Genomic DNA, 22,909 nt, shown 5'->3' on the forward strand with positions numbered 1-22,909 from the left:
ATTTTGTGGCCATGCGTGTTTCTGTGCATGTGAGTTGCCTTTGCCCATTTTTTTTTTTCTGTTGGAGTCTTTGTCTTTTCCTTATTGATTTATAGAATTTCATTATATTTTGTGCTTGCTGGTCTGTTACAGGTTCCATAGTATCTTTTCCCAATCTGTTGATTCTTTTCACCTTTTAAAGGGTGACTTTTGATGAACAGAAGCTGAATTAATGTAGTTGTTTTGTATTTAAATTTTTGATTTTGTTAATTGCCCAGGTTAGATGTCTGTCAATAGAGTAAGAGTGCCTGTTTCTCCACAGTCCTGCCAACACTGGGCACTGTTGGTTTTAATTTTTATTAATCTTGATAGGTGAAAATTGTCGCCTCCTGGTTTTGATTTGTCTTAATTGTGAGTAAGCCTGAACATGTTTTCACAGGATTACTGGTCATTTGCATTCTTTTTCTGTTTTTATTCTTCATTTTTCTTTTGGGAAGTTTGCTTTGTCTTTGTTGATTGTCCTGATTGATCTGTAAGGGCTTCTGGATATTAAGGAGATTTGTCCTGCTCGGGCACGAGTGTGGCTCCGTGTTGTACACAGCCCTTCACTGCCGGCCCCTGACGGTGTGGAAAGGGAAACAGCCCCCATTACACATTTACCCTCTTTGGCCCTTGACCACGTGGCCGTATTGAGTGATAAAGAAAAAAGTTAGAATTGGAGGCTTTGTGGGGGCGGCAGGGGGAGCAGCGTGGTTCTGTGTAAGGAGGGGGCGCCTGGCAGATTGTGTGTGTGTCCTGTGGGGCCCATATTGACACGGATTTAAAAATGGAGGCTGGAGGGAGAGTTTGAGTTGGGACAGTGGTGACGTGGCCTGCATTCTTACTTCTTAAGCTGAGTGTTACTAACGCCCAGAGGAGGAAGTCTGAGGTGTCCTGGGGTGCTTGACTCCTCTTGGCTGGCGGCGGGAGTGGGGAATCGAATGCTTCTGAGGGTCCAGGATGTGCCAGGCACACAGCCTGAGAGGAGGCGTTGCTAGGTGGGGAAGTGGAAGCTCAAGAAAGCTGCTTTGCTCCAGGTCAAACGGCCATAAGTGGCCAAGCTGGGTCTCAGCTGGGACTAGCTCACTCCCCAGGCGAGCTCTTTGCAGCATGCTAATGGTTCCACCACGATTAGGCTCAATTAGGGGAGGACTCAGCTTTTATAAAGAGATTTGTCAGAAGAACCTTCCAACAAGAGAGTAAAATTAGGACATAGTTTAAATAGATTGCCATCTCAACAGTGAAATTTCACATTTCTGAGTTTTAATGGTAGCAATTGGCTTAAGTAGTGCTTCCAGGAGAACACAGGTAAATGAACAGTAATTATAATTGGACTCGACTGAAAAAAGTAGTAGTCTTAATAGTCCTGTTCACTCCTGAAAGGATGTTCGAAACCAGCCCGGAACCCGTTTCCCCTCCTGCATTTAGCAGAATTTGGATGACACTAAACTTTCTCTTTACTCATGTTTTCATTGCACGACTGTTTACGAAACGCACACTTTGTGCCATTTTGCTGAGAGCTGAGGAAGTGGCGAACTGACTCAGGTCCTGCCCTCTTGGAGCCTAGAGGAGACGATAATCAAAAAACAAGTAAATAAACAAAAGAAATAAAATACTTCACGGCTGTCATCAGTGCCATGCAGGGCACGTGCAGGTGCTGTGACAGAATAACATGGGGCCGCCTTTCGACAGGGAGTCAGGAAATGTCGCATACACAGGGTGACCGGGTACTAACATTTATGTTTGGGGTAAAAATATCGCCTATATTCAGCCTCCCTATAAACAGTGTTCTTTCAGCACACTTCTGGGGGCTTCGAGACTGAGAGTGACCAGGCTCCCCAACAGCCTCTCCTGCTCAGTTCTGAAGGGAAGCCCCCTGCACTAGGGGGGTGCAGTCTTTTTTTTTCTTAATAACTGGGTGTGAATCATGATTTTTAATGGAAATGTCTTACTTGAGGTAAATAACTCCCACTCGTCCTTAATGGGAGGACCTGAAGGCATTGAAGGAGAATATAAATTCCGAAGGTCTGTCCAGAACCAACACGACAACTTCCTCTCCTGGGTTTGCTGCCCTTCAAGAAAGCAGCTCCTCCCAGGAGGTGTGGAAGGTTTGCTTTCTGCACTCTGTCCCACACCCCTGCCTACCTGCCAGCCTATGAAGGGCCAGGTGGTGGCTTAACCGTTTTCTTGCCTCCCCTCGACCCCCTGCCAAAGTGAGGCGCTTCCTCAGTTCACACACACTTCCCTGTTGGTCGTTTGAGCCCTGCTAAGAGCACTAAGCTCCCAAGAGTATGATTTGATGGTTGTGGTTAGGATTCACCACCCATCTTCCAGGACTTTCTGGGAGACTTTTAGTTTGTTTTGCCTGTAGTTATGTCTATGTAGAATCTGTATGACATTAAACTTTCTTTTCATATGTTTGCTCAACAACTGTTTATTAAATGCACATTTTGTGCAATTTTGCTAAGAACTGAGAGAATGGTGACTAGAGACCCAGTCTGCCCTCAGGAGCAAAACACATACCACATCTAAACAGATGAATGATAATCCTTTGGGTTCACCTATGTCCTCAGTCCAAAGTCGAATTTCTGGGTCTTTTTTTTGACCTTGAAGAGGGCCTCTCTTTCTAACCAATTTTTATAAAGTTCTTAGCGTTGCTCCTCTTTCTTCCTACCTGCCCTCTTCCTAAGCAAAGTAGTATGTAGCTCTGGGCAATTTCCAGGTATTTGCCTGGTCACCTGTGGGAGAGATCTCACTTTTCAGGGCGAGGGAATAAAGGAACGCTGCTTCTGACACGCACCTGAGGAAATGAAATCCTTACCTCCGTTAAACTGGTGTTTGGGGTCCATCTAGTGGCCAGAAAGGTTTTGACACAAACCTGGACTCTTGCCCTCTTGTGGCAAAAGGCAGTATGACACCATAGGAATCCTTTCCCTGCCTTGCGTAGGATGACAGAAGTAAAGATACAGATCAGGAAGGAAGTGAATTATCAGCTAAGGTTTGCTTAACACGCATAAAGCAGATAGGACTCCGTGATGAGCCAGGAGAGTGCCAACACTGGCTTGGCACCTGCAGTTGCTGCCTGCTGTCCAAAGAATATTAAAAAAAAAAAATCCCAAATGTGAAAATCCAAATTTACAGTTGTGTGTGGCTGTGGTGTGAATATATGACATATTCTCAATTATTATTTTTTCATCTTAATCCTGTGCCAGAATTTTAGCGCTGGAAAAGAAGTTTAGAAGTTAGTAGACAAAATTTTATTCAACTTTTACTATTAACCTCTGTACTAAGAGCTATTAGGGGCCTGAGATAAATTAGGTACGCATAAGCCCTGTCCTTAAAGAGTTAAAAGTGTAGGGGTAAAGTCAGATAAACCAGCAAGCAAATGCCATGTAGTATGTGGTGACGGTGGAAGAGCATGCGTGCTGTCGGACGGGGGTGCAGAATGGCCACCTCTGTCTGGAGGTCAGGGGAGGCTTGAAAGAGAGGAGGTAGCACCTGATTTGTGTCTTGCAGAGTAGGGAGTTCTCCAGGTGGGCTGGGTGAGAGAAGAGTGAGGCCCAGGCAGTTGGAAAGCGCGTGCAGGGAGGCCGACATTGCATTGGGCGTCCAGGAGCTGCAAATGTGGCGGTAGCATATGGTGGGAGGTACACTGTAGGTGCTCCATAAATCCTTGCTGAGTGAGTGAATGAATGAATGAATGGATGATGGTGGGAGTGGTGGGAGAGGAGGTTGAAGAAAGGTTATGTGGGGGACAGATCATAACACTAAGGGATATGAACATTATGCTGGAAGAGGTGAGGGAGGGTGAGGTGGAGGACCATTGAAGTTGTTAAGCGGCAGAGTTACAGGATCAGGTTTATGTTTTAAAAATAATTTGGATAGCAGTGAGTAAGAAGCAGAGAATGAATTAGCAGGCTACTGTAATAATTTAGTGAATGACATGGGCCTAAGACAGTGGAAATGGAATTGTGGAAGGAACAGATTTAAGTACTATTTATTAATTTTAATTTTATTCCAGTTTGAAATACAGTTGACATATAATTTTGTATTAGCTTAAAGCATAAACATAATGATTTGATAATATGTGTATATTCAAAATGATTGCCACAATATATTTAGTTAACATCCATCACCACCAATAGTTACAAATTTTTTTTCTTGTGACGAGAACTTCTAAGATTCACTCTCTTAGCAACTTTCAAATATATAATAAAGTGTTGTTAACTACAGTCACCATGCTGTACCTTACATCCCCAGGACTTATTTATGTTACAGCTGGAAGTTTGTACCTTTTGACCACGTTCACCTAATTCCCCCACCTCCTACCACCCCCATCTCTGCTAACTATCCATCTGACTACTGTTTCTATGGGTTTGGTTTTTTAAGATTTCACATATAAGTGAGATCGTGTACTGTTTATCTGCCTTCATCTGAGTTATTTCACTTAGTGTAATGCCCTCAAGATTCATCCATGTTGTCACGAATAACAGGATTTCCTTCTTTTTTATAGCTACATAATAGTCCATTGTATATGTATACCACATTTTCTTTATTCATTGTCCATGAACACGTAGGCTGTTTCCATGCCTTGGCTATTGTAAATAATACTGCAATGAACATGGGGGTGCATATATCTCTTTTAGATAACGATTTTGTTTCCTTTAATATACATACCTAAAAGTGGAATTGCTGGGTCATATGGTAATTCTGTTCCCAGTTTTTTTAAGGAACCTCCATACTGCTCTCCAGAGTGGCTGCACCATTTTACACTCCTACTGACAGTGCACGAGGGTTCCCTTTTCTCCACATCCTCCCCACCACTTGCTATCTCGTCTTTTTGATGATTGCCATTCTGACAGGTGTGAGGTGATATCTCACTGTGGATTTGATGGATTTGATTTGCATTTCTCTGATGATTAATGATGTTGAGCACCTTTTCATGTACATGTACAAGAACTATGGAAAACTATTTAGTATTCAGTTCATCTGCCCATTTTTTAATCGAATTGCTTTTTGCTGTTGAGTTGTATGAGTTCTTTGTATATTTTGGATATTAATCCCTTATCAGATATATGGGTTGCAAATATTTTCTCCCCTTCCATAGGTTACCTTTTGATTTTAGTGATGGTTTCCTTTGCTGAAACTCTTTAGTTTGATGTAGTTCCACTTAGTTTTGCTTTTGTTGTCTTATCCAAAAAAAATCATTGTGAAGATTGATGTCAAGAAGCTTATCTCTGTGTTTTCTTCTAGGATTTTTGTGGTTTCAGGTGTTACGGCCAGGTCTTTTGAACATCAATCAATCAATCAAAAATCAATCCATTTTGAATTGATTTTTGTGTGTGGTATAAGATGAGGGTTCAGTTTCATTCTTTGGCATGTGGCTGTCCTGTTTTCCCAACACCATTTATCGAAGAGACTATCCTTTCCCCATTGTATATTCTTGGCTCCTTTGTTGTAATTAATTGGCCGTATGTGCATGGGTTTATTTCTGGGCTCTCTATTCTGGTCCATTGATCTATGTATCTGTTTTTAGGCTGTTACCATACTGTTGTGATCATTGTAGCTTCATAACATAGCTTGAAATCAAGAAGTGTGATGCCCAGCTTTGTTATTCTTTCCCAGGATTGCTTTGGCTATTTGGGTCTTTTGTGGTTTCCTACAAATTTTAGGGTTGTTTTTCTATTTCTGTGAAAAATGCCGTTGGAATTTTGATAGGGATTACATTGAATCTCTAGGTTGCTTTGGGTAGTATAGATATTTTAACAATATTAATTCTTCCAATCCATGATCACAGAATATCTTTCCATTTATTTGAGTCTTGTATGTCTTATAGTCTTCAGCGTACAGATCCTTCACCTCCTTAAATTTATTCGTAGGTGTGTTACTCTCTTTGATGCAATTGTAAATGGGATTGTTTTCTTAATTTCTCTTTCTGATAGTTTGTTATTAGTGTATAGAAACACAACTGATTTTTGTGTATTGATGTTTTTATCCTGCAACTTTACCTAATTCATTTATTCTAACAGTATTTTGGTGGGGTCTTTGGGATTTTCTACATATAATGTCATGTCATTTTCAAATAGAAGCAGTTTTACTTCTTCCCTTCTGATCTGGATGTCTTTTACGTCTTTTTCCTGCCTAATTGCTCTGGCTGGGACTTCCCGTCCTATGTTGAAACAAAGTGGAAGGTGTTGTGGGGAGCGTCTAAGTCAGTGGTAAAATGCATGCCTAGCATGCACAAGGTCCTGGGTTCAATCCCCAGGCCCTCCATTAAAAATAAATAAACCTAACTACCTCCCCGCCAAAACAAAACAAACAAAGTGGAGAGTGTGGGCATCCATGTCTCGTTCCTGATCTCAGAGGAAAAGCTCTCAGCTTCTCGCCGTGGAGCCTGATGTCAGCTGCGGGCTTACCGTGTATGGTCTTCACAGGCCGACGCTCATTCCCTCTGTACCCGTTTGGTTGAGAGTTTTACAATGAATAAAGCATTTGAATTTGTCAAGTGCTTTTTGTTTATCTATTGAAACAATCATATGACTTCATCCTTCATTCTGTTAATGTGGTGTATCACATTGATTGCCTTGTGGATGTTAAACAATCCTCGCAGCCCTGGGATAAATCCCACTTGATCACGGAGTGCGGTCCTTTTAATGTGCTGTTGGATTTGCTTTGCTAATATTTTGTTGAGGATTTTTGCACCTATGTTCATCAGGGATATTGGTTGTAATTTTGTTTTCTTGTAATGCCCTTGTCTGGTTTTGGTATCAGGGTAATGCTGGCCTCGTAAAATGAGTTTGGAAGTGTTCCCTCGTCTTTTATTTTTTGAGAGAGTTTGAGAAAGATTGGTATTAATTCTTCTTTAAATGTTTGGTCGAGTTCACCAGTGAATCCATCTGATCCTGGACTTCTGTTTGTTGGGGGGTTTTGGATTACCGACTTTATCTCCTTACTAGTAATTGGTCTGTTCAAATTTTCTATTTCTTTATGATGCAGTCTTGGTAGGTTGTCTGGTTCTAGGAATTTATCCATTTCTTCCAGGTTGTCGACTTTTTTGCCCATAGTGGTCACTTACGATTCTTTACTATTTAGGATATAGAATTGGTAGAAGGAACGAGAGGGAGGGAAGAGCCTAGGATGGCTTGGGTTCTGGGAGGAGCAGATTTTGAGAGGAAGGTAAGAACGTACTGGTGTCTGTGGATGTGCAGGTGGTTGTCTAGTGGACACCTAGATGCGTGGGTCTGGGTTTAGGATCACAAGACTGAATGAAAGTAACCCAGAGTGTGTGGAGGAGTGTGTGATGGGAGGAGAGAGCTGAGGAAGAACTGTGCTAGCAAAGGAGTGGCGGGGAGCGGGTGGAAGGGGAGCAGGAGAGAAGCAGAAGGAAACCAGCAGAGAGAGGAGACAGCCCGGAGGGTAAGGGAAGGGCCGATGAACTCTGGGCTGGAGTCTGCTCTACAGGATCAGAAGCCTGGGCTGGCTGGATTTAAAAAAAAAAAAAAAACAACTCGGGCGTTTTCTTGCCTGTGTATTTATTTATTCAATGCTCATCCTAGTATTTAGTAAAGATTTTTCTTCCAAGAGCTAGATTCCCAGAGTTTCTGTTCCAGAAGCAGAGACGGGCTGCAGTTGTAGGGGAGATGGGTTCCCTACCCGCTTCCGGTCGGTCTCGCCGCCGCCGCCGCGATCTCTCTGGCTTGTTAAACGCACAGGGCTGGCGACTTTTCCCCATCACAAGCGCACATTGTCCCTTTCTTCACCCCCTTCTCCAGGGCTCCCCACTGCCCACGTAAAAACTTTCTAGCCTGGCACTCAGGACACCTAAACTCTGACCGGCTTCTCTTTCGTCTTTGTCTCTCAGACCTCTTCTGCTCGCTTCCACCAAGCCAGACCCTTAGACACGCTGGAGCACGTCTCCCCTCCGTCTGTATTGCCGCCAAAAGTCCTTCCATCCTGTAAGATCAGGATGAAACAATCTTTCATTCAACATATTCCTTGATTCTTCCAGCTCCCCCTTTTCTATAGCACTTAACACAGACTCTGTTCTTTTTTTTTTTTTAACAATTTCATGTTTTAAATCAATCTTTACAAATTTGAGTCGATTCTTTAGAGTTATTTTCATCTCCAGGAATTAAAAATCCTATTTCAAAATGAGATCTTCCAGGGGTGGTATACTTGAGTTATTTTAACATTTTCATAGGTGCATTAAATATTGTCAGTTCAGTCCCTTTGACTGTCAGGTTTTTTTTTTTTTTTTCATACTCTATTCTTTCATAGTAACTTCAAATTCATTTTATTTCCTCTAAGCCTATTAAGGTAGAAAAGTCTTATTTCCCTTGTTTTCTCCCAAGAGCCTAACAAAATGTTTGCCTGTATTCTCAGTGACTATTAGAGGAATAATGGATCACATAGACATCCTTGGGAAGTAGCTTAAGGGGAGGTGCTATGGTCTGAATGCAGCCTCAAAATTCGTATGTTGAAATTCTACTGCCTGATGTGATGGTTCGAGTAGGTGGGACCTTTGGGAGGCCCCAAAGCCATGAGGGTGTGGAGCCCAGGGGCCCCAGGGAGCTCCCAGCCCCTACCACCGTGTGAGGACACGGTGAGCCAGGGAGGGGCCCTCGGCGAGCCGTGCTGGCGCCTTAACTTTGGGCTTCCCGGCACCCAGAACTGTGAGCAACACGTTTCTGTTGTTAATAATCTGCTCAGTCTGTGACATTTTGTTACAGCAGCCCTAACAAACTAAGACGTGGAGGGAGCAGCAAAATTAATGTGTGTTCCAAGCTGTAGAAAGAAAGGGTTGGGGCAGAGGAGGAGCAGTCCTCTGAGGGAGAGTCTGATGTCTGCGGACTGTGAAAGGAGGAGGCACCCGGGATTGGGCCCCAAGGTGGTTAACACAAGGGCCAAACCTAAAGCAACATTCTGTTAAGAGTGTGAGGATGTAAAAGTCACAACAAGCAGGTGTCAGGACTAGAGCTATTCATGGAATCAGCTGGCTCGAGAGTGGTTCGTGTTCCTCAGCTCCACACAGTTGAGAGTCTTCAGTGATATAAATTCAGTGCCTGCCCACCCCCAAAACATGACACGCACTCTCAATCCATTATTTTTGACTCTCAAAAATAACCCTTCAAGACAGGGATTATTGTTACCCACCTTTTGCAGGTGAGGAATATGAAGCTCAAGGAGTTTAGACATCTCACTCAGGGCCACAGAGCTAAGTGCTGGAAACAGTATTTAAATTGATTTCTCACCCTTGTAGTTCCCACAGTCGAGGGGGGGTGGGGATAGGGGCTTGGAAAGAAGGAAGAGTGGTTGAGACCTGGGGATGCAGTGAGGGATGGTGGTGAGGTGGGCAGCGGCACAACCAGGTTCTGTGAGGCTGAAGGTTTTACAATGGGGGGGGGCTCGTAAGAAAAAAATATATAAAAGTATGTATAAAATTGCCTATTTAGATGTTTATTTAGGATGAAAAAATAAATTGCAACAGATTATCGATGTTTTGGAGACTCAGAATGCTTTCTTTTGCTTCTTTTCAGGCAGTTTGGTGGAATTGCTCACATCGAAATGCTCTCTGATGGCTTTGCCTCCCCACCTGGACCCCTGGGCAGTGCCCAGCACCCCCAGAGACCTGCGGGTGAGGGGCCCTGAGGCTGAAGCTCCCTGAGCCGCACCATAACTCACCTTTGGAGGTGACCGGGGTGTGGGGTGAGAAACGAGGTAGAGAGCAGAGATGGGCTATAGGGATCAGGAGAAGGAGGCGGATACTACGTGTTTCCAGTTAAAAAATTGAAGGGGGTGGGAAGACAGTGTGAGGAGAAAGGTTTTGTCTTAAAGACCCTGAAAAAAAAATTGCTCCACGTAGATGAGCAGGTGTGGTGCTGGAGAGGCCCGCTATCTTGTCTGTCATGTCAGGGACATGGTTTAATGAAAGGGACAGCTGGAAACTTTACGTTTTGAAAGCGAAATGGTCTATCAGCAACCTAACATTTTTAATGTTTTAGGTGTGTGTGTGTGTGCGCACTTGTGGGAGAGGGAAAGGGTGAGGGCGAGGGAGAGGAGAGGAGAGGAGAGGAGAGAGTTTTTAAGCAAACCAGGCTTCAATCTCAATATTTCTTTTTTCCTTTATAACTTTTTAGATTGGCTGCTAAATCTTGTTTTAAACTAAATGTTAAAAAGACCATCAAAAAAAAAAAGACCATTTATACTGATGAAGACAGTTATTCCCAACACCTTTTTACACTGATGATTTCTGAAAAACAAGGATGCTATGAGGAAACATCTAGGGCAGATCTCCTTTACAAAGGAGATAGCTGCATGTGGTCTCGGCCGAGAAACCTGCTTCCCTCTGCAGTGCAGCCGCCTTCCCCGCCTGTCTGTGAGCTTAACAATAAATAGGCAGACCCGCAGCGTTCTCTTGGAGACCTGTGGGCTGAGCTGGGGCTGAAGGGCTGGTGCGCAAGGCGCCTCCCAGACAGGAGAGGGATGAATGCTAGTCCCCCAGCAGCCAACCAAGTGAACGGGGTTGACTGCTGATCATAGGAAGAAAGCAAAGAGGATGTGGGTGAGCAGAAGTACTTAACAAGCATTGGACACAGCTTAATTGCAATTTACCAATATTTAGTGATACATTTTCTACGTGATTAAAAAATTTTTTTTTTTTTTTTTGCGCTCTAAGAGTATTAGGGAAGGGTTACTGCCTATTAGTCTTCAACAATTTAGAGTAACGTTTTATTATATCCCTTCTGGACAGTAAATGTGGAACTTTTTTAAAGGAGGAAAGGTAGAGAGATGGTGGTCACAGCCTGATCTGAGGAGCAAGAGGAGTTGGGTGCTGTTGGGGCCTCAGCGCATTGATTCTTTAAGGGGGGACTTGGGTGGTACTTCGCCAACTAGTAACTAAAAGAAGACCGTGGAAGCTGTTGAGGACAAACGTTGCCTCACACACTTCTTGCTGAAGGACACCTTGCACAGGGGCTAGTCACCAGCCTCTTTCCCGGTGTTTGGAATGTAGCAAGCAGCACAAGTGTGGGTGGAAAGATGTGGTAGACAGAATAATGGCTCCCTAATCCCTGGTGTCTGTGAATATGTTAAATTATTTGGTAAAAGAGACTTTGAGGAGGGAATTAAGTTTACGAACCTGAAATAGGGAGATTATCCTGGGTTATCCAGATGGGCCCAATGTAATCACACTGTAATCACATGAGCCTTTAAAAAAGGAAGAGAAAGGCAGGGAAACAAGTCAGAGAGACGAGACCGAAGAAGAGGCAGGAGAGACCCAGAGCCCGGGAAGGACTCACACCCTGCCTTTGAAGGTGGAGGGCAGGCTCTGGAAGCTGGGAACAGCACCCAGACGAGAGCCAGCAAGGAAGTGGGGACCTTAGTCCTGCAACCACAAGGAGCTGGAATCCGCCAACAACCTGACTGAGCAAGCAAGCAGATTCTCCCCTAGAGCTCCCAGAAAGGAATGCAGCCCGGCCAACACCTTGTTTTTAGCCTGAAAAGACCGTATCAGACTCCTTACCTACAGAACTGTAGGATAATAAATTAGTTTTAAGTTTCTAAACCTATGGTGATTCGTCACTGAAGCAGTAGAGAACTAGTGCAGAAGGCAGGGTACTACTTAATTTCTTATGTCAATGGGCCTCCATTTTTTTGAGGGTCACAGACACCCTTGGGAATGTGATGATAGCTATGAATCTTCTTTCTAGAAGAATTCATATGCACACAGAAACGAATACAATTTCAAGAGGCTCATGAACCCACCAAAGCACATCGAATAGAACAGGTTAGAAATCTTTGCAGATGGTGGTGTTCTGTGCAGACAAGCAGGGCAGAAGGAGGCTTCCTAGTGATGGCCTTGTTACTCCCACCGTAGGCTGTCACAGCACCCAGGAGGGTGCCTAGCTGGGTTGCACTGAACTAATTCAGTTTCAGTGAAATGAATTTCCTAGATACTGAAGCTAAAAGGAAACCATCTTGCCCTGATCTTTTACTGACGAGCTTCTTGGAAATGAGACCACACTGTTGAGTGTGACAGTCAGTCTTCATCAGATAGCCACTGACATCTAGTGATCTGAGGACCATCCAAAGGTTACAGAATAAGGAGGCATTAAAATCAAATTTTTGAAGCATCAACATTATTTAATAACTCATACATACCTCGACATAATAAAGGCCATGTATGACAAACCCACAGCTAACATCTCATATGCAGAGGTCAAAAGCTGAAAGCACTCCCTCTAAGATAAGGAACAAGACAAGGCTGCCCACTCTCACCACTATTATTCAACATAGTTTTGGAAGTCCTCGCCACAGCAATCAGAGAAAAAAGGGAGATAAAAGGAATCCAAATCAGAAAGGAAGAAGTAAAACTGTCACTGTTTGCAGATGACATGATACTATACATAGAAAATCCTAAAGGCACGACCAGAAAACTACTTGAGCTCCAGTGAATTCAGTAAAGTTGCTGGATACAAAATTAATATATGAAAATCTGTTCCATTTCTATGTACCACCAACAAAATATCAGAAAGAGAAATTAAGGAAACAGTCCCATTTATCATCACATCAAAAATAAAATACCTCAGAATAAACCTACCTCAGGAGGAAAAAGACCTGTACTCTGAAAACCATAAGATGCTGATGAAAGAAATTGAAGATAACAGACAGATGGAAAGATACATCATGTTCTTGAACTGGAAGAATCAATATTGTTAAAATGACCATACTAACCAAGGCAATCTACGGATCCAATGCTATACCTATCAAATTACAAGTGACAGTTTTCACAGAACTGGAACAAAAAAATTTTAAATTTTGTATGGAAACACAAAAGACCCCGAATAGGCAAAATAATCTCGAGAAAGAACAGAGTTGGAGGAATCACAATCTCTGACTTCAGACTATACTACAAAACTGCAGTAATCAAAACATCATGGTACTGGCACAAAAACAGACACATATATCCATGAAACAGGATAGAAAGCCCAGAAATGAACCCACGCACTTATGGTCAATTAATCTATGACAAAGGAGGTAAGAATGTACAACTAAGAAAAGACAGGCTCTTCAATAAGTGGTGCTGGGAAAACTGGACAGCTACCTGTAAAAGAATGAAATTAGAATATTCTCTAATACCATGTACAAAAAGAAACTCAGAATGGATTAAAGACCTAAATGTAAGACCAAATGCTGTAAAACTAGAGGAAAACACAGGCAGGACACTCTTTGACAATAACTCACAGCAATATTTTTTTGGATTTGTCTCTTAGGGTAATGGAAACAAAAGCAAAAATGAACAAATGGGACCTAATTAAACTTAAAAACTTTTGCACAGCTAAGAAAACCATCAACAAAATGAAAAGACAATCTACAAACCAGGAGAAGATATTTGCAAATGATGCAACCAACAAGGGATTAATTTCCAAAATATACAAACAGCTCAAATAGTTTCAAAAAAAACAAACAACTCAATCAAAAAATGGGCAGAAGACCTAAGTAGACATTGCTCCAAAGAAGACATACAGTTGGCCAACAGGCACATGGAAAGATGATCAACGTTGCTAATTATTAGAGAAATGCAAATCAGAAGTACAATGAGGTATCACCTCGCACTGATCGGAATGGCCATCATCAAAAAGTCCACAAATAGTAAATGCTGGAGAGGGTGTGGAGAAAAGGGAGGGGAGCCCTCCTACACTGTGGGTGGGAATGTAATTTTGTACAGCCACTATGGAGACAGTATGGAGATTCTTTAAAAAACTAAAAATAGAGTTACCATATGATCCAGCAATCCCACTCCTGGGCACGTATCCAGAGAAAACTCTAACTTGAAAAGATACATGCACTCCAGTGTTCACAGTAGCACTATTTACATAGCCAAGACATGGAAGCAACTCAAATGTCCAATGACAAATGATTGCATAAAGAAGATGTGAGTAATATATATAATATTACTCAGCCACAAAATAAGAATGAAATAATACCATTTGCAGCCACACGGATGAACCTAGAAATTATCATACTAGGTGAAGTAAATCAGAAAGAGAAAGACAAATATCATATCACTTATATGTGGAATCTAAAAAAAATGATACAAATGAACTTACAAAACAGAAATGGACTCACAGACATAGAAAACAAACTTATGGTTACCAAAGGGGAAGGGGGTGGGGGAGGGATAAATTAGGAGTTTGGGACGAGTAGATACTAACTACTATGTATAAAACAGATAAACAACAAGATCCCCTTGTAAAGCACAGGGAATGATATTCAATATCTTGTAATAACCTATAATGAAAAAGAATATTAAAAAGAATAGATTACATATATATGTGTAACTGAATCACTTTGTTGTATACCTGAAACATTGTAAATCAACTGTACTTCGATAAAAAAATAAAAATAAAGAACCTTGTATGTTCACATAGATGAAAAGAGCCTCAGAGCCTGGAGTATTTGTTATGTAGAGGAATGACTGTCATTGCTGCTCCTTTTGATCGTATACCCAGCGATACATTGCAAGGATGTGTGAGGGAAGGAAGAAAATGAAAGTCTAAAGATTCGCTTTTCAGCAGATTTTAATTTAACCTGGTTCACCTAAGGAAATCTTATGTGACCTCTACACATAATAGGCCTTAAATATACATCTATTTCAATGTTTTCCATTAAAATATAATTTTAATATTGGAAAAGATCTTTAAAATTATTTCCTGTTCAAAGTGAAGAAGCACAGATAAAAGACGGAAAGCATATGAAGTCTAAGGGCACCTCGCCGGCCTTCCTTCCATGGTGCTTTCATGCAGGAAGCTGAAGTTCTTCCTTCCTGCCATGACCACTACCACTATCGGCTATTATTTATGGAGCAACTAATGTGTCAGACACCAAAACCATCATTATTAATCCTACAGCAACTCTACAAAGTAGATCTTATTATCCCCATTTACAGATGATGAAGCTGAGACCTAGAGGGACTCCTATAATGTGTCCAAGGTCATAAAGATCATAAGTGCAGAGCCAAGAGTCAAACCTACCTCCATTTTTTTTTTTTTAGTTCAGAGCCTGTGTTGTTTGCGTATGCCACGCAGCCTCTGTCCCGCCGGGGAAGGAGGGGACCACAGTAGGCTTGGTGAAGTACCAGTGGATGGATGGTGAGGCGGCCAAGGGAAGGAGGGGTGAAAGGTAAGAGAGAAAGAGGAAAGGACAGACAGAAGAGATGTGGTACACGTGAGGAGAGGTGGCTGTGAAGGGTTGGAGTTAGCAGGGTGCTTTCTTCCACTATTCGTATGTCGGTGGCTTGGAGGTCCTTCCTTGACACCAGCCGGGCAGGTGGGCTTTGATGAGATGGAAGAGGGACACATTCGTGACTTGCTTGACTCCTTCAGAGAGGAGCTGTGCCTTACGGTTGGTTCCACAGTCTTTGTGCATTAACAGATGTGGTTTTTCCTGCCTGGGATTCTGCGGATGGTAAGAACCCAGCGAGGGTTAAAGGAACGTACCTTCTGCTTATTCTGTTCGCTCAGCATGCTTGGGCTTGGGATTTGGAGCAGGCGTTCAGTCAGACCCAAGAAACGGCTGCTGCCTGCTGGCTGCTGTCTTCTCCTTGCATGTATCTCTTGGTGACATTTAGTTTCACACCCATAGGCTTAGCATTTCCTTGTTTCTTTGTGCCAAAGTTTCCAAAAGTGGAAAATTATTTTCTTACAGGATGAAAATATGTGAATGAAACTAAGACACACTTTGCAGGGAAAATAAACACAACACCCCGTCTTTGAGACAATGGTAATGACGGGAGTGAACGTGTGGGTGTAAATGTGAGTGGTTATTCTCAGGGCATATTTCTGCTGTCGCCTGCTGCAGTGACAGCCAGACTGACTGCAAGTTTTGGACCTGCACCAGGCCTTTTTCCAGGTTCTCAACCACACTGTTCCAAAGCATAACTGCCAAAAGAAAAAAAAATAATAAAAAGGGAAAAATCCAAATAGAAAACCAAACACAGTTTAAATCTATATAATGAAAACCATGAATGCAAGAGGTGCTTAAAGTTCTACAGACTTCCACCTAAAATTCTTTTGGGAAAAGTATCAGTTTTAGGATATAAAGATAGATATGAATGATGTTTGTGGTTGTTGTATTTATAAAGTTTTAATATTTATAAAAATCATCAGTTATTATTTTTACCTTTAATTTTTTTCTTCCAGTTTCATTGAGATATAATTGACATACAGTACTATATAAGTTTAATGAGTTGACTCACATATATCATGAGATGATGATCACAATGATTTTTGTGAACACCCATCATCTTATACAGGTACAAAATTAAAGAAATAGAAAAAAGGAAAAAAATGTTGTTGTGAGAACTTGTAGGATGTACTCGCTTAACAACTTTCACATGAACATTCAGCAGTGTTAATTATATTTACCATATTGTACATTACATCCCTGGTTCTTCTTTGGCTTAGAACTGGAAGTTTGTAGTACATTTTGATGTCCTTCATCCAATTCCCCCTCCCCCTTCTCCTGCCTCCGATAACCACGAATCTGATCTCTTTTTCTGTAAGTTTGTATGTTTATTTTTGAACTATAATTGACCTACAACACCATGTTATTTCCTGTTAGACAACATAGTGATTTTTTCTATATATTTCAAAACGATCACCACAGTAAGTCTGGTTACAATATACAAAGATAATTCCTATTTATTAACGATATTCCCCACACTGTACATTTCATACTTGTGACTCATTTATTTTGCAACTGTGTGCTCCCTCGCCTATTTCTTTCTTCCCTCCACCCTCTTCTCCTCCGGTAACCATCTGTTTGTTCTCTTTGTAACTCTGTTTCTGTTTTATTATGTTTGTTCATTTGTTTTGTTCTTTAGATTCCACATATAAGTGAAATCACACAGTACTTGTCTTTTAGAAGGGAATTTGGCAGTATCTAAGACAACTACATGTGAATTTACTCTCTGGCCCAGTTCTGCAGGGATTTATCCTGAAGAAACATCTCCAACAATACAGAAGCACACATGCGTAAGAGTGTATGTTGCAGTGTATTTGTAATTGCAAAATGTTGGAGATAACCTAAAGGTGTGTACACAGGAGGCAGACTGAATACACATTTAGAGTACTCTACCCACAGCACAGTGCCAGGCAGCTTTGATGGAGTGATTTTCAGGATTTACTGTTCAGTGGAAAAACCCAAGAGTGAAAAAGAATAAATAGTATGCTACATTTGGGGTAAGAAATAAAGGGAAATAACATACATCTATCTGCTCATTTTTTTTTTTACAAAAAGATACATTGAAAGAATAAACCAGAAACGAATGAAATTTATCTATAGGAGGAGGATGGGATTAGATGGAAGGGATACAAGAGGAAATGACACTTCTCTGGGTAAGCATTGCGTATCGTTTTGACTTGAGAACCATACATGTATATTTTTTGACTCCTTCTTTAGTTTGTCATAGAGGTAGCTAGACAGGTAAAATGCGATGTAATGCATCTATTATGCTGTTTAGGCTGAAGGTGACAAGGTCTATATCTTCCTTTAAGGAAGTGGGGTATTTTCTAAGGCACTAATTTTCCCAAATGGCTTTAGTCAGACTCACCTGGTTACAAGAAGTAGACACTTGAGCTAAAGGTGGTAATACACTGAGGGGGAAAACTTCTGGCATGCTACGAATAGGGCACAGACTGGGATTAGGCCTCAGAGAGACGGGAGCTGAAGAGTGGGTCAAGATTTAAGCAGAAATGTGGGGAGCTTAACTCCATTCTTGTCATTAATGTGGTTAAGTGACACCTTGTACTTTTCTGTGTCCACCTGGTCCCAGTAACCTAGGGATTGGCTGCTCTTGGGTCAGAAATATGCTTTTATCAGTTGTGATGCTCTTGGCTGAAAGTACTAGCAAATCCAATGACAAGCTGTTTAAACGTGTATTATCTTATGTAAGGATAACATGGAGATAGTGCCTGTCCTCCGTGACCCATCAAGGACCCAGGTTCCTTCTACCTTTCTGTTTTGTCCTCCTTGGCATGTTGGCTTTTCCCCTGAAGTTGGCTTTTTTCATGATTCTAAGTCTTTTTTCGGCACAGCTTCAGGGGCTGACAACACCAGGAGACGGGAAATGAATGGTGCCTATCATGTATTCTTTGTTTGTTTGTTTTTTGGGGGGGGAGGTAATGAGGTTTATTTATTTATTTAAATGGAGGTACTGGGGAATGAACCCAGGACCTCGTGCATGCTAAGCATGTCCCCTACCACTGAGCTAGACCCTCCCCCCATCATGTATTCCTTTTTAAGAGCAACTTTCCCAGAAGGCCTGCAGCAGACTTCCCCTTGGCATCTCATTGGCAGAGTTGGCAAGGGAAATGACAGTTCTCATGACTGATTTAGACTAATTAAGATTAATTCTCTTAGGCTGAGGAGGACTATGCCATAATGCATTTGGACACAGATGCCTGAATGAATAAAACAAATACCTAACACAAATAAAAATTTTCCATTACAATGGAAGAAGGGGAAAGGGGGACTGATACTGGATATAGTGCCACAACCCTTGGCCCAATCAGTGATGGTGATGGTAGGTAGCCATATGATGCAGTAAATGGTCCTTTAGAGAAAGAAAATCTGTGCAAGAAAAAAGCTCCCTTAGAGGAAGATGTGAGCTGGTAGGCAATTAGTGGTATCTCTCATACATTAATATTTGCTACATCTACTAACTAGTGATGAAGGTGATTATCTGATGGGTACGTTTTAAAAAACATATTCCAGAATAAATAACAACTTTTTGTTAAATTATACAAATACATAACCCTTGTGAAAAATTTAAGCCATTAACTAAGAAAATAATTTGCAGTTGTAAAGATGAATGAGGAGTATGTTTATTTACTACAATAGAGTGATTTTTCAGGTCTACTGGTAAGTTTAAAAAGCAAAGAGAAAGAAAAAAGCAAGGAGGAATTTGAAATTAAGAAAACAATTCCCTTCACAATAGCACCAAAAAGAATAAAATATATTTAGGAATAAATTTGAGAAAAAGTGTAAAACTTGTACTCTGAAATTTATAAAATATTTAAAAGAAATTAAAGAAGACACAGCTAAATGGAGCAACATCCAATATTCGTGGAATGGAAGAGTTAATACTGCTAAGATGGATGGCAGTACTCCCCAAATTGACCTACAGATTTAACGCAATGCATATCAAAATCCCAGTTGGGATTGTTTCAGAAATTGACAATTTATGTGGAAATGCAATGAATCAAGAATAACTAAACAATCTTGAAAAAGAAGAACACAGTTGGAGGACTCACAGTTCCTGAGTTCAAACTTACCACAGAGTTACAGGAATCAAGACAGTGTGGCACTGGCATGAGGGTAGATATGTAGATTAGTGGAATAAAATTGACAGACTAGAAATAAACCATTATTATATCTATGGTCACTGACTTTCAACAATGGTGCCAACACAATTAAATTGGGGAAAGAATGGAAGAGTCTTTTCAATAAGTGGTACTAGGAAAATTGAATATTCACGTGCAAAAGAATGAAGTTGGACCCCTACCTCATACCATACATAAAAATTAATTGATAAATATGAATCATAGATCTAATTGTAATAACTAAAACTATAGATCTCTTAGAATAAAACAGCAGAGTAAATCTTGTGACCTTGGATTAGGCAAAGCTTTCTAGACACGATGCCAAAGGCGAAGCAACAAAAGGACAAGTAGATAATTAGGCTTCATCAAAATAACAACAATTAAAAAAAAAACTTTTGTGCTTCAAAAGACATCATCAAGAAAATAAAAAGACAACAGAATGGGAGAGAATATTTGCAAATCACATATTGATAAGAGACCTGATAAAGAGCTCTTGTAAACAGCAATAGAAAGACAAATAACCCAACAGATAATTGGGTGAAGGATTTGAACAGACATTTCTCCGAAGCAGATATACAAATGGCCAATAAGCACATAAAAAGATGCTCTACATCAGGCAGGGTATCATTTTGGGATAATTAAAGTGTTTTAAAATTGTGGTGATGGTTGCATAACTTTGTGAATATACTAAAAACCATTAAATTGTACATTTTAAGTGGGTGAATTGACTGCATAGTAGCATATCATTAATTTTATAAGAAAGGATATAATTGCTAATATATGTAAAAAATAGAAGGATAAACAATACAATGAATGGTTATTTATCTAGCAAGGGAGGGATATGCACAGAGGACAGGGGTAGAAGCTAGACTTTTCTAATATCACTTGTCTTATAGACTTGACTTGAGAACCATGTAAATATTTTATGTGGTTATAAAACAAAGTTAAATTTAAAAATATCATCCCTAAAAATTAAAATCATGAATAAACAAATTAACCTAACTATGTATTGAGTTGGTGACATAATCACACATGAGGAATCTTTCCAAGTGACTTGAAAGCACAATAATTGACTATACACCCCTACTGGAATATACCCTAATGACAAAAGGAGCTGCAAAAAGGCCCTCCCCGCGCTGACAAACAGCAGCAGCAGTTTTCAGTAATCACAATGTGTTGGTAGGGCCAAGACTGTTGTTCCGAGACTGCTGTTTGTACTTGGTGGGTTAAAGCAAATGAGTAATTATGGTGAATTTTAGGCAGGAGTAAAAGGAGATACAGACGTGAGGTTGGTGTGGGTAGTCCTGATTTTGAATTGAACATATTAGTATAAACTCATGTTGTGTTATTTATTTAAATAACTAGACACATTTCCTTGCTCCACCCACTGGAAAGGTCTAGAAATAATGAACCACCAGGTAGCAATAAACATCTTTAGAAGATTGTGGTCTCTAAATTACCATTTCCTACTAAAAAGAACCAGGGTTCCTTGGAGAAATGGCTGGTTTCATGTCTGGGGCAGGAAATGCTGAAGATAAGCCTGGAACTTCCTGTCATTTAGAAGGCACGGAAGACATCAGAGACTTAGAGAGTTGTGTCAACTCAGGAGCTAATCAGAAGAGATCCCACCAGCTGAAGACAGGACAATTTGAGTGTCAATAAGGATGATAATTGAGAAGCATTAAACACATCAACTATTTAAATACATGAGTTTAAATAAATAAATAATGATACTAAAATGATACTAAAAAAAAAAAAAAAAAAAGCCCTCTCACTTGATCTTTGTTGGATGTGAGAGAACCCAACTCACAATTCTGAAAACTGGTAAACAAAGCATTGTGCTAATCCTGCCTTTCCTGTATGAACTGCATTTCAGGGAAACCAATTAGATTTGAAGGGAAATTTCTTTGTCTTTGAAAGCTCCTCTTTATAGAAGCATTTCAGCGAACAAATAAATGATAGAATTAGAGTAACACCATTTTGTAAACCCCAATACATTAATGTGTCAAGGTAATGATTATCGAGAGTTGCTAACAACACAAAAAGAGAGACAACCATGAACCAAAAAGATTGCTAACACCAGATGTTGGGGAGGATGTGAAGCAACTGGAACTCTCATTCACTGCTGCTGGAAATGTAAAATAGCACAACCACTTTTAAGAGCTATTTGGCAGTCTCTTTTAAAGGTAAACAACCATTTTCACTCCTAAGAATTTGCCCAGAAGAAATGAAATGACCACGAGACAATATGTATACGAATTCATTAATGGCAGCCTTATTCATAATAGCTCCAAGCTGGAAACAACCCTAATATCTACAAACAGGAGAATAACTTATGGCACATTAATATAGTGGAATACTACTCAGCAGTAAAAAGGATGAACCAGTGCGCTGATACATCCACAGCATGGATACAATTTTTTAAAATGTTAAAGAAAGACAGAAAAGAGTACATCAGTACAATTCCATTTACATGGAGTTCGAGAACAGGCAAAACTGTCTGTGGGGATGGAAGTGAGAAGTGGTTGGCTCTGTGAGTGGAGGGGAATTGACTGCAAAGATTCACAGGATAACTTTCTGGGGTGGTGGAAATATTCTATATCTTGTTTTGGGAGTAAACTACATGAGTGTACACAGTTGCTTAAACGAATTGGACAGTGTACACTGTTGCTAAAACTAATTGCATTTTATCTTAATTGTAACCGACTTGAAAGGAAAGGCAATCAGATTTTATGTGCCTCCTAATGAGTGTATGCAAGACTCATCTATAAAATATTCTTGACAAAAACATTGAGTCTGATCAAGCTCCTAGATCTAAGTATCACTTTATAGGAAATAGAGGGAACAAATCAACTTATTTAATAACATCCTAGGGATGTGACCCACAGAATTCAGACTATGGGGAGCTTTACTGCAGTGCTATCCTTTGACTCAGGCAAGGGGCTTTCTCTAGCTGTGTCCTTCCAGATGGGGTGCGAAGTCCATGGAGCCAAGGGGATATGCCACCTCCCCTTCCACCTATGGCCTGGCTTCCTAGCACCTGGACTTCCAGTGTGTGCAACCCATGCCTGTTTTCAGGGCCTGCTTGGGCCTGTTCTTTAGTTCATCCTCCCGAGGTTGGACTGTGCAGCCAGTGGTGGCTATTTGCAGAAGGTGTAGATTCAGCTTGGAGATGTGGGCTCGGTGTCCTTGAGCAGGGGATGGAGCCAGGGGTGGGAAGAGAATGGGACAAGCTTGTGAACTGTGTGCCAGCTCCTCTGTACAACCACAGTCCAGTGAGGAACTCTAAGAAGTCTGAAAATTCTAAATTCTAACTTGGCCTTCCAGGTCCTTAAGAGGGTTTTTTGTCAAAGAAGGATCTTAGAACATATTTAACTGTTAGCTGGAGTTATAGCATTTAAATATTTAGATATATGGTATTTAGGGCTCCATCTGTACTATTGTCCCAGGTCTGTAAATGCTAGGGTCAGGCCTGCTCTCCAAACTCTTAATTAAGGTCAAACAACCCA

The 22,909-nt window shown here is 40.9% G+C and overlaps 1 long non-coding RNA gene across 1 annotated transcript in view; it reads left to right on the forward strand.

Moving 5' to 3' along the window:
- Positions 1 to 22,904, forward strand: part of LOC123614428 (uncharacterized) — a 63,975-nt gene extending 41,071 nt beyond the window's left edge. Inside the window, exon 3 of the long non-coding RNA XR_006721796.2 lies at positions 9,555 to 22,904. This is a non-coding gene — a long non-coding RNA (uncharacterized LOC123614428). The remainder of the gene's footprint in view (positions 1 to 9,554) is intronic.
- Positions 22,905 to 22,909: the final 5 nt, after the last annotated feature.

This window comes from Camelus bactrianus, chromosome 12 (genome assembly GCF_048773025.1).
Source record: "Camelus bactrianus isolate YW-2024 breed Bactrian camel chromosome 12, ASM4877302v1, whole genome shotgun sequence".
Classification (NCBI taxonomy): Eukaryota; Metazoa; Chordata; class Mammalia; order Artiodactyla; family Camelidae; genus Camelus; species Camelus bactrianus.